Source organism: Palaemon carinicauda, chromosome 35, assembly GCF_036898095.1.
Source record: "Palaemon carinicauda isolate YSFRI2023 chromosome 35, ASM3689809v2, whole genome shotgun sequence".
Taxonomy (NCBI): Eukaryota; Metazoa; Arthropoda; class Malacostraca; order Decapoda; family Palaemonidae; genus Palaemon; species Palaemon carinicauda.
This window is the reverse complement of record NC_090759.1, coordinates 73,291,060-73,303,138: the sequence shown is the minus strand read 5'-3', so window position 1 is coordinate 73,303,138 and position 12,079 is coordinate 73,291,060. Positions and strand designations below refer to the sequence as shown.

Sequence of the window (12,079 nt, the reverse complement as noted above, 5' to 3'; positions counted from 1 at the left end):
AAAATTTCACATGCTCAAGAATAAATATTTGAAATATATTTTTCCTAAAACTAGACACTCAAAAGTGTATTGCAGAAGTTTACAGTATCAAGAGCACTAGTAATCTATTCTAAGATTAAGATTTACTCAACTCAATGTGCAAAGCAATAACCCTATACTGAAAAATTAACTGCTTATAAAGTAAAATCAGAATATACACTGGTACCTTAAACTTCAGCCTCCTAACTGGCTGGGGCATTTAAACTTATTGCTGCTGGAGACTGAAGATATGAAGGATATTGTTTAACCAACTGAAGTTAGCTGCTTCCACATCCACTGGCTATCATTGCATCCATCACTATTTTAATTGGCAAAAATTCATCTAGTTGAAAAGATAACCAGTCATGCTCTTTCTCCAGCGTATGTTGTTGATTTCCTGAAAATACAGATGTTTTTAGTCTCATTGTCTGGTTCACTTACGCAAAATGTAAGAAGTACCAAATTGTTAAATATGGTTAATAAAAATTTATATTCTATTAAGGAAAAACATTACTTGAATATTTCTAAATACATATCATTTAAAGCTTGGGACATATAAGTACCCCTTGCCACTCAAAATGATTAAAGGGACATTATATATTCAACAATGGCTTCATTGTGGATTAGGCACAGTTAAGAACAACTATTTTAGGTGGTAGAGTACTAATTTGTCAAAATATCTGGAATAAAGGGCATTTTGTTCACTTTAGTATTCCATAATTTTTGAATATTGTACCAAGAAAGCTAAAATATCATTGATGAACGACTATAGACTAAACAGACTGGAAATATTGGTATCATTAAATTTAATAGCTATCAAATTCCTGTTTCAGAATTGTTTTGACTGCACTAATTTTTTTTTTTTTTTTGCCGTGACGTCTTGATGTCACCCGTTACTTAAAAATTGTACTGTACATTTCCTCAAATCATTTCAATAGTTTGCCATGAACACATGTACTGTATAAGAAAACTTACTGCTTTCTCATATTTCCTTCAGTGAACACTTTACTGCATCTTTCTACAGGTAAATCATGATTAAATACAGTACTAAAGTTCAATGTATATAATTTACCTTGTGCAAGTTCCATTCATAACTGTCAGGAAAGGATCATTATCATCATCATCTCCTACGCCTATTAATGCTAAGGGCCTCTGTTAGATTTCGCCAGCCATCTCTATCTTGAGCTTTTAAATCAATACTTCTCCCTTCATAATCTCCTACTTCACGTTTCTTAGTCCTCAGCCATGTAGACCTGGGACTTCCAACTCTACTAGTGTCTTGTGGAGCTCAGTTGAAAGAGCATGCCTAAACCATCTCCATTTACCCCTCACCATGGCCTCATTCACATTACACTCTGGTAATCTCTCAAGTTTCATTTATAATAAAGTACTGTCTTGGAAAGGATATTTGATAAAAAAAATTATTAAGTAGGCTACTATTTACAACAAAATACCATTTAATTTCAAATTATGACCTTTTTACCTAATTTGTAAATTGCCAAGATATCAAAATATGGTAAAGCATTTACAGTCAGTACTTAGTATGATGACTATGAATTAATCAATAATGTCATCAATTAATCAATAATGTCATCAATTAATCAATAATCACTATTTGACCATCTTTCTTTACCTAATCCTTATTTTTATTGGAAACTGGTTTATCTAAATCACTGGCTAATAATTCTTTTATACCATTTTTTTTTTAGCAATTTTAACAATTATGGAATTTAATGACATCCAAGTTTAGTGATGCTTAAAAACCATTATATACAGTTATGTATGCCTTAAATCCCATTTGCTTACAATTTATTTTTTCTTAATGAGACTTCATACTAACTTTTCTCTCATTCCACCTCTAAAACCCAGTTTTAATCAATAAGAATCAAATTTCCATAAAAAAAAAAAATGATAAATCATTGCGCATTAAGTTGAATGCCCTTAAGACAATAACCTACCGGTATATCAATTTCAGAAATCAAAAGCAAACTGCTGAGAACTTAATTCAAGGATTAGCTACTTGGTATGAAAGTGGTAGCAAAATCCCAAAAACTACTTAAACCTGTGATTAGCAGAACAAGCCACTTAATTATGACCATATTACTAACAGGACAATTGTGGTTAACCAGGCATATCCATGATAATCGTGACTATATTGCAAAATGTTAAATAAGAAAAATATCAATACAAATCATATAGTAGGCTAGTAGCTTGCCAAGCATTATAGTTTCCTCAAACGATTGCATTCAACTTCATAAGAATTGTACAGCACCCTACCAGATTTATTATGAAACTGGCACCAAATTGTAGCTGGTCAAATTTCATTGTCTTATTCACCAACAGACTCAAGTTTACTGTGCAAAAAGGATGATTCTCTGATTACTGGATATTTTTTTTAGAGTAAAGAATGACCAAATTTTTAAATTCTGAATCTGATAAAACTATCAGTTAATCAACTGAATAATACCTGTCTTGAGTTATTAAATTATCACTTACTGTACTGAGTATCTTGATTGAATTAGCTAATTGCTTGTTTTCAATATTAAACTTACCCGATAATCATGTAGCTGTCAACTCCGTTGCCCGACAGAATTCTATGGAGGGATACGCCAGCTATCACAATACTAGAAGGGGGTGTACTTACCAGCGCCACCTGTGGCCAGGTACTCAATCATTTGTTGTTGACACCTCCTCAATTATTCCTCTGTCGTGCTTCCGGCTAGACGTTCTGGGATACGCTTATGGTCTTCGAGTTTATTCACGGATATTTGGTGAAGTATTCTCTCAGATTAACGGCTGTCGCTTTACTGGAATCCTTCTTATATTAGCTAGATAGCTTTTATATAATACTGATATAACGGTTAACGAATTTTGCTTGTTTTTGGATCACCCTTTGGCTAACTCTTTGAAACAAGATGTCTGACGTTTCGCAAGCCCCCTCCCATAGACGATGTAGGTCTTGCAATAGGCGTATTCCGAAGGCCTCGGTAGATCCTCACACCGCTTGTTCTGACTGTAGGGACAGGCCCTGTCTATTAGAAAATCGATGTGAGGAATGCGCCGGACTTTCGGAATTGGAATTTGTCCGTCTTTTAAAATATTCATCTAAGTTAGAGAGAGGTAGAGTTAGGAGAAGTTCTTCTCACTCTTCTATGTTTTCCTCACCTCATGATCCCCTACCTTTTCCTACCCCTGTAGTGGCTACCCCCGAACCTACTGTGTGCCCTCCGCCTGATATGTCAGTTGTTTTGCGTGCTATTCAGGCTTTAGGCGATAAAGTAGAATCAGTGGTAAGTGACCATAAGTCTCTGATGGCCGAAGTTAAAGAACTGAAGGTCAAGAGTGCAGTGAGTGGAATTAGTGCCAGTGCTGTGACGAGTGCTAGTGTCGGTGCAGTGCCAAGTGCTAGTGGTGCCAGTGTGGTGCGTGAGGATTTTTCTGTGCGAGCCAGTCGTCCTCCCAGTCCGGGACCTCTTGCAAGCTCCCATGCCCAGGGGAGAAGCAATGTCGAAGGGCTTAAGGGTTCGACAGGCCTTGTTAGGCGCACAGAACTATCCTCGGTGGTTGCGGGCGTGTCTTCCTTAGACCGTCACTCCCACCTGCAGACGATTGAGCCCGTCTTATTCTCGTCCGCTGATCAACTAGCAGGGAAGAAACGTTGGTCTCAGGTCTCGAGACCGCTTAAACGTAGAGTCCAGTCCGCGAGTGCTCAGCCAGGTTGCAGTCATTGGCTCAGCTCTGACTCGCCTCAGTCATCTGTCGACTGTACTCCGCCCAAGAGGAGTAAGGTTCTGCCAAAACAGAGCCCGACTGTGACTTTACCTCAGTCTGTTATCGTTTCTGCCGATCCCAAGTGGACCCTGCTTCAGTCCATGCAAGCTCAGCTTTCGGACTTGATGCGTGAGTGTCGGGCTGAGAGTGTTGCACCTCCTCCTCCGCCTACACTCCCTCCGCCTGTTCTCGCTCCGCCTGTGCTCGCCCCGCCTGCACTTGCTCCGCCTGGTCGCAGCACCATCTGCCAGGCGTACGATGTTGAGCCACTTTCGGAGTTCGCTGTTCCCAGTGGTGTTCAGCCTCAGCCTTCTTTAAGGCAACCCTTGCTTTGGGATCAGGAGAGTTATTCCACTCTTCCTCCGCCTCCCCTTGCTGCTCCACCAGTGGTGCAACTCTCGGTTGGGGTACAACAACCTCTCCCCTCCGTGAGTCTGTCTGCTCAGCCATCGCTGCAGCGAGCTCAACCCTCCTCAAGGCAAGCTCCTCTACACCCTGGACTTGCGCCTCAGGAGCCTCAGCTTGCGAGAACTTTACCTTGTTCTGCGCAGCCTCAACCTCATCATGCTCCGCTCATCTCACAGGAACAGGAACGGACTACTCCGCCTCCGTCCTCCGCTCAGCTTGTGCAATCCTTGGGTTCAACCTCTCTTGCTAGGAGTCAACCTCCTTCACCCATGCGCCTGCCTTCTGCTTCGTCTGTTGTTCAGCCTTTGCAGTCTGAGCCTCAGGTTTTCCCTCAACAGTTACTGGAAGAGGAAACCACTGTTATTGTTCCTACCCGTTCTGACTCTGCGGTTCAGCATTCTGGTCCGATCGCTTTGCTACCCTCTGCTGATGAGGTGTCGGATGATGAGGAGGCACACCTTGATCCCTCATCAGACGTGGACGAATCTAAGCTTTCTCCACTGTCGATTGATTTTCGTAAGGTCTTGGCTCTACTCAGGGAGATTTACCCAGACCACTTCGTCTCTGCTATTCCCCGCTCTCCACCATCTGAGTTTTCGCTGGGCGTACAACAAGCTAAGTCCAACTATACTAAGCTTGTCCTAGCTAGATCCTCCAAGAGGGCTTTAAGGATCTTAGGGGAGTGGCTGCAGTCTAAACAACACCTTGGCAAGACTTCCTTCATGTTCCCTCCAACGAAGCTCGCTTCGAAAGGTTGCGTTTGGTATGCCACAGGGGAAGCACCAGGCTTAGGAGTACCTGCCTCTGCCCAGGCTGACTTCTCAAGTCTGGTGGACTCGCCTCGGAGAACTGCTATGAGACGCTCGAAGGTTTGTTGGACCTTCTCAGACCTGGATCATTTACTGAAAGGGTTGTTCAGAGCATTTGAAATGTTCAACTTTCTCGACTGGTGCCTGGGGGCCCTCAGCAAGAAAACCTCTCCTGCGGACAAAGATTCTGCCATGCTAATAATGTCCTGCATGGATAAGGCCATCAGAGATGGATCGGGTGAGCTAGCGTCGTTATTTGTATCAGGGGTGTTGAAGAAAAGGGAACAACTGTGTACCTTCCTTTCCGCCAGCATTACACCTTGCCAACGGTCACAACTCCTTTTTGCTCCTCTCTCAAAGTTCCTCTTTCCCGAGGAGCTAGTTAAGGACTTGTCTGCTGCCCTGATACAAAAGGACACGCACGATCTTGTAGCCTCTTCGGCTCGTAAGTCTAAGGTTGCCACCTCAGTCCCCAAGACTTATCGCTCCCCAGTGGCTGATACCCCGGCTACGAGGTTCATACCGCCCTTTCGTGGTAGAGCCCCCAGCCGAGGAAGCTCCCGCCCAGACTCTCACAGGAGCAAGTCTAGGAAAGGATCCAGGACATCTAAGGGAAAGAACTGACTCTCAGTTTCTCCAGACAACAGTAGGAGCCAGACTCAAGATCTTCTGGCGAGCCTGGGAGAAGAGAGGTGCAGACGCACAGTCTGTCAGTTGGCTGAGGTACGGTTACAGGATTCCATTCTGCCTCAAACCACCTCTGACCACATCGCCCATCAACCTCTCTCCCAACTACAAAGAAGAGGACAAGAGGCTAGCATTGCAACAGGAGGTGTCGCTTCTTGTGCAGAAGAAGGCAGTGGTTATAGTCCAGGACCATCAATCCCCGGGCTTCTACAACCGTCTCTTTCTTGTGGCCAAGAAGACAGGAGGTTGGAGACCGGTGCTGGACGTCAGCTCTCTCAACGAGTATGTCACCAAGCAGACGTTCACGATGGAGACGACCAAGTCGGTCTTAGCAGCGGTCAGACAGGAGGACTGGATGGTCTCGTTGGACTTGAAAGATGCATACTTTCACGTTCCCATTCATCCAGACTCCCAACCTTTCCTGAGATTCGTTTTCGGAAAGGTTGTCTATCAGTTCCAAGCCCTGTGTTTTGGCCTAAGCACAGCTCCTATGTTCTTTACTCATCTGATGAGGAATGTAGCGAAATTCCTACACTTATCGAACATCAGAGCCTCCCTCTACCTAGACGACTGGCTGTTGAGAGCCTCCACGAGTCGTCGTTGTCTGGAGAACCTCAATTGGACTTTAGACTTAATCAGAGACCTAGGTCTATTAGTCAATATAGAGAAATCTCAACTCATTCCCTCCCAATCCATTGTGTACCTGGGAATGGATATTCAGAGTCAGGATTTTCGGGCTTTTCCATCGGCCCCCAGGATAAACCAAGCCCTAGAGTGCATCATGAGCATGCTGAAGAGGAGCAATTGCTCAGTGAGACAGTGGATGAGTCTCACAGGGACCCTCTCATCACTGGCCCTGTTTGTCGAGCTAGGAAGACTCCACCTCCGCCCTCTTCAATTCCATCTTGCTGCTCATTGGGACAAGGGGTCGACTCTAGAAGCAGTCTCTATCCCTATCAACCAAGAGATGAAGACCACTCTCCTGTGGTGGAAGCACAATCTCCTTCTCAAGGAGGGTCTATCATTGGCCATCCAGACCCCCAATCTTCATCTCTTCTCAGATGCATCGGACTCGGGCTGGGGTGCGACCTTGGACGGACGGGAATGCTCAGGAGTATGGAACAAGGAACAAGGATTACTCCACATCAACTGCAAGGAACTGTTAGCAGTTCATTTAGCCCTGTTGAACTTCAAGTCCCTCCTGCTAGGCAAAGTGGTGGAGGTGAATTCAGACAACACCACAGCCTTGGCTTACATCTCCAAGCAAGGAGGGACCCATTCGAGGAGCCTTTACGAGATCGCAAGGGACCTCCTCATTTGGTCAAGAGGTCTAAACCTCACTCTGGTCACGAGGTTCATCCAGGGCGATATGAATGTTTCAGCGGATCGCCTCAGCAGAAGGAATCAGGTCATTCCCACGGAATGGACCCTCCACAAGAGTGTGTGCAACAGACTTTGGACCTTGTGGGGTCAACCTACCATAGATCTGTTTGCCACCTCCATAACCAAGAGACTTCCGCTTTATTGTTCCCCTGTTCCAGACCCTGCAGCGGTTCATGTGGATGCTTTTCTTCTGAACTGGTCCCATCTCGACCTGTACGCATTCCCTCCGTTCAAGATAATAAACACAGTTCTGCAGAAATTCGTCTCGCACGAAGGGACACGGCTGACGCTGGTTGCTCCCCTTTGGCCTGCAAGAGAATGGTACACAGAGGTACTGCAATGGCTAGTCGACTTCCCCAGGACTCTACCTCTAAGAGTGGACCTTCTACGTCAACCACACGTAGACAGGTTGCACCCAAACCTCCACGCTCTTCGGCTGACTGCCTTCAGACTGTCGAAAGATTCGCTAGAGCTAGAGGCTTTTCGAAGGAGGCAGCCAGTGCGATTGCCAGAGCTAGAAGAGTTTCCACTCGTAGAGTCTACCAGTCTAAATGGGAGGTCTTCCGAAGCTGGTGTAGAGCCAATTCAATATCCTCTACCAATACCTCTGTGATCCAAATAGCTGACTTCCTTCTACATCTTAGGAATGAGAGATCCCTTTCTACACCTACGATTAAAGGATATAGGAGCATGTTGGCCTCAGTTCTCCGTCACAGAGGTTTGGACCTGTCTTCCAACAAGGACCTTCAAGACATTCTCAAGTCTTTTGAGACGTCTAAAGAACGTCGTCTTTCCACTCCAGGCTGGAATCTAGACGTAGTCTTAAGGTTCCTTATGACATCTAGGTTCGAACCTCTCCAGTCAGCTTCCTTCAAGGATCTTACCCTCAAGACTGCTTTTCTCGTTTGCCTTGCAACAGCTAAGAGAGTCAGTGAGGTTCATGCCTTCAGCAAGAACATTGGTTTTACAACCGAATCTGCAACATGTTCTTTTCAGCTTGGATTCCTAGCAAAGAACGAACTTCCTTCACGTCCTTGGCCTAGATCGTTCGAAATACCTAGCCTCTCCAACATGGTAGGTAACGAACTAGAGAGAGTTCTTTGCCCTGTCAGAGCTCTCAAATATTATCTGAAGAGGTCTAAACCTATTCGAGGACAGTCAGAAGCTTTATGGTGTGCCATCAAGAAACCCTCGAGACCCATGTCCAAGAATGGGCTTTCGTACTATATAAGGCTTCTGATCAGAGAAGCACATTCTCACCTAAAGGAGGAAGACCTTGCATTGCTGAAGGTAAGGACCCACGAAGTAAGAGCTGTAGCTACTTCGTTGGCCTTTAATAAAAACCGTTCTCTGCAGAGCATAATGGATGCAACCTATTGGAGGAGCAAGTCAGTGTTTGCATCATTTTATCTGAAAGATGTCCAGTCTCTTTACGAGAACTGCTACACCCTGGGACCATTCGTAGCAGCGAGTGCAGTAGTAGGTGAGGGCTCAGCCACTACATTCCCTTAATCCCATAACCTTTTTTAACCTTTCTCTTGAATACTTTTATTGTTGTTTTTTATGGTTGTTACGGTAGGCTAAGAAGCCTTCCGCATCCTTGGATTTGGCGGGTGGTCTATTCATTCTTGAGAAGCGCCTGGGTTAAAGGTTTGGTAGAGGTCCTTTAGTAGGGGTTGCAACCCCGTGTACTTTGGCACCTTTGGGTTGATTCAGCCTCCAAGAGGAACGCTGCGCTCAGTAAGGAAGACGAACTTTAAATAAAGAGGCAGAGTAACGGTTCTATTCGACTTCCTTACCAGGTACTTATTATTTCATTGTTATTTGAGATAACTGTTATATGAAATATGGGATACTTAGCTATCCTTTAATCTTGTACACTGGTTTTCACCCACCTCCCTGGGTGTGAATCAGCTACATGATTATCGGGTAAGTTTAATTTTGAAAAATGTTATTTTTATTAATAAAATAAATTTTTGAATATACTTACCCGATAATCATGATTTAATCGACCCTCCCTTTCCTCCCCAGAGAGAACCAGTGGACCGAGGAATAATTGAGGAGGTGTCAACAACAAATGATTGAGTACCTGGCCACAGGTGGCGCTGGTAAGTACACCCCCTTCTAGTATTGTGATAGCTGGCGTATCCCTCCATAGAATTCTGTCGGGCAACGGAGTTGACAGCTACATGATTATCGGGTAAGTATATTCAAAAATTTATTTTATTAATAAAAATAACATATTTGAAATGTTGGTTGGTACTGCCAATTGCTTTATCAGTTAATCTATTAGAATGCATGAATATACTATCACGAATATACTATCAATGAAGTTTCCTTAGTTGAACTATTACGGAATTTTTTTTGAAATTTCATTGAAATATCACTTAAAATTGTGTTAGGCATATTGTCGTCAATTCTCTGCCTGTACATCTAAGAGTTTAACCAATTTAATTATGTCAAGCTGGAATATAAAGTACTGTACATGCATTATCAGTATTACGGGAATCCTCTTATGACAAGGCCTTAATATTCCTTAATCGATATTCCGTAATCACATTACTGCCCTCAATAAAGCAGTAGTTTTAGGAAATTTGGTGCATTCATTGTATATCATCAATGATAATATCCAGTCTGAACTATGAAAACATAAGCTAAAATTGTACTTGGGCTCTACTTGACAGTCTGACACTGCAAACCTCTCAAATTTAATTCTGTAAATTTGCATTAAATGATGCAACTTATTTTCATATACTGAGTAAAGAGTAGTAAAGAAACTAAAATTTTTGTCTATTTACCTTTCATAACATTTTACAGTCCAAGCATATAAAGTTATCGATCGCCACTTCAACTGCAGTCCTTCCGCATCCGAGTACTGTACTATAATTAACAGTCAAACTTGCAGTCAGGAACTAGAGTTGATAATCTGGAAAAGAGAATAAATAAATTACAGAACAATATCATTTTATTTTCATCCTTAAATTGTTACCTGCATTTGATACACGTGCAGTTATGGATAAAAACTAACAAAAGTAATTTTTCCCCTCGATTACAGTATTATATCCTTTTTTTGGTTTGCCTATAAAAAGATAACATTGAAGAGCTGTGTGGGCTACCCACAATGTCTAATGATAGTGATATCAAAGTAGTAATAATCGGATGAACATTGCTGCTGTATTTTCTCTATCTAGAAAGAAAATGTTTTAGGTTAGTTTACATAATGAATATTTATTTTACCTGAAACACTGATGAAAATGACAAGGTAAGCAACTGACACGCCTTGTGCTTTGTGCTCCTTACAGATACTGTTTAGCATACCAATAGTCTGACAGTCTACGTTTAAGAACAATTTTCATTTACTGTATGTCTTCAGTTTGAATATAAACTTCACATTTAAACCAAAGATGCAAATTTTTCTGCAAAAAAGAAATTTCAAGCAACATTAGTCTGGCTGTTTTACCCAAGAAAATATGACTGCAATAAATAAAGTTGAACTTCATTTCTATTCCCATACAAAAATAAGACAATACTAAATACTTTGGTGCACACCTATACTTCTTTAAGCCAAAATTTAATATACAACCTACATGTAAGTAAAAATAAATTATAAAATATATTAGGATCAGCAACATGAAAATATTGGTCATATTTCTAATTGTCATCCTCTTCCACAGGAAAGCATTTCCATATAACTAGAATACTGTGTATTATTGAGCCTCGTAAAGAAGGCATAACAATTAGAATTAACCCATTACCTAGTAGGCTTACTACATCAGGAATATTTAAGTAACATTAAAATTATAAAAAATCTTCAAGCATAAATACTTGACTAGAAGATGTGTCAGATTAATATCCAGATCACGAATAAGGAATTTTTTAGACTTTTTTTAACTAATAAATTGAAATGTGCAAGTCCGCAGCTTTTCGAAAGCCAAACAGGAAAACGATACAAGAAAAAAAAATTGGGATAATTAATAGAGAAAAATTCCTCAATATATATTAATCAGAAGTTTTTTTTTTTAAGCCAATTTGTGCTTAAATTTGCTCTCAAGAACCATAGCTAGAATTTCAAATGAGTTTTATTTGGTTAAATAAATTGCTACTGCATAGATTTGGATGTTCAGGAGCCCTTTACAGTACAATCATAATTTGAAATTTGTTAGGGTTCAACTCCATTCCCCATAATCTGCACCATGCACATATTTTAGGTAGATCTGCAATGGATTCAGCGACCGCAGATCTACATGCATTAGATAAAATCTATGCAGAAGAGTATCGTATACATCGAGCATTTTTCAAGGTTAAACCCCATTTATGTATACAATGTGAAAAATAATTGGCTGAGAAAACTGCTCTAAGGGACACGCGATATTACACACCTAGTTACCAAGGTGCTATCATCAACTACTCATTTCAATCTTGAAGATTCAATAATTATCAGAAAAGACCCACCTACTACCACATAATTAGTTTGGAAAAAAGCCTTGCAATTACCACTAAAATGCAGCACTGAAATAAAGCCCAATCTTCCAAACTTCTTTACCAATCAAGGTGGGCCTCCATTATCGGAAATGGGTCACATTTTGAATCATAGTTAAGCATAATCATTCTGGAGCCTCCTACTTGAGAGTACCTTTAGATGAATTCCACTAGATTTCCCTCTGATGTTCTAAATGGATATTCTTACTGTATAGTATTTTCTACTAAATTTTCTTTACCCAAGTTATTGTCTTAAATACAATTTCTTGCTAAAGTATTCATGCTGGCACTGGAAAGAGCATTAAAAAGGAATTATGAGTAAACACCAAAAGAATATCTTTATAACTACCTATATCTCTAATTCCTAAAAAGGTTTTGAGTAAATACTGGTATTTTCATCAATATTGCACTTATAAAACATATCAAACAAATGCAAGCCACTAGTCTCACAGGTAGTCACATACTGCATCAGATATACACTGAAAAGTAAATGCTTTACCTTCATTACCCTCTCAATTTGACCA

The 12,079-nt window shown here is 41.4% G+C and overlaps 1 protein-coding gene and 1 long non-coding RNA gene across 3 annotated transcripts in view; one reads left to right on the top strand and one right to left on the bottom strand.

Annotated features, from left to right (window-relative positions):
* The window catches only part of LOC137627882 (uncharacterized), a 492,086-nt gene that overhangs the window by 121,989 nt on the left and 358,018 nt on the right, over positions 1 to 12,079 (top strand). The window lies entirely within an intron of this gene.
* The window catches only part of LOC137627884 (uncharacterized), a 213,126-nt gene that overhangs the window by 182,274 nt on the left and 18,773 nt on the right, over positions 1 to 12,079 (bottom strand). The window contains exon 2 of one of the 2 annotated variants that reach the window (XR_011041235.1): positions 9,875 to 10,002. The exons of the other annotated variant lie outside the window; for it this stretch is intronic. This is a non-coding gene — a long non-coding RNA (uncharacterized lncRNA). The remainder of the gene's footprint in view (positions 1 to 9,874; positions 10,003 to 12,079) is intronic. 2 annotated transcript variants of the gene reach the window in all.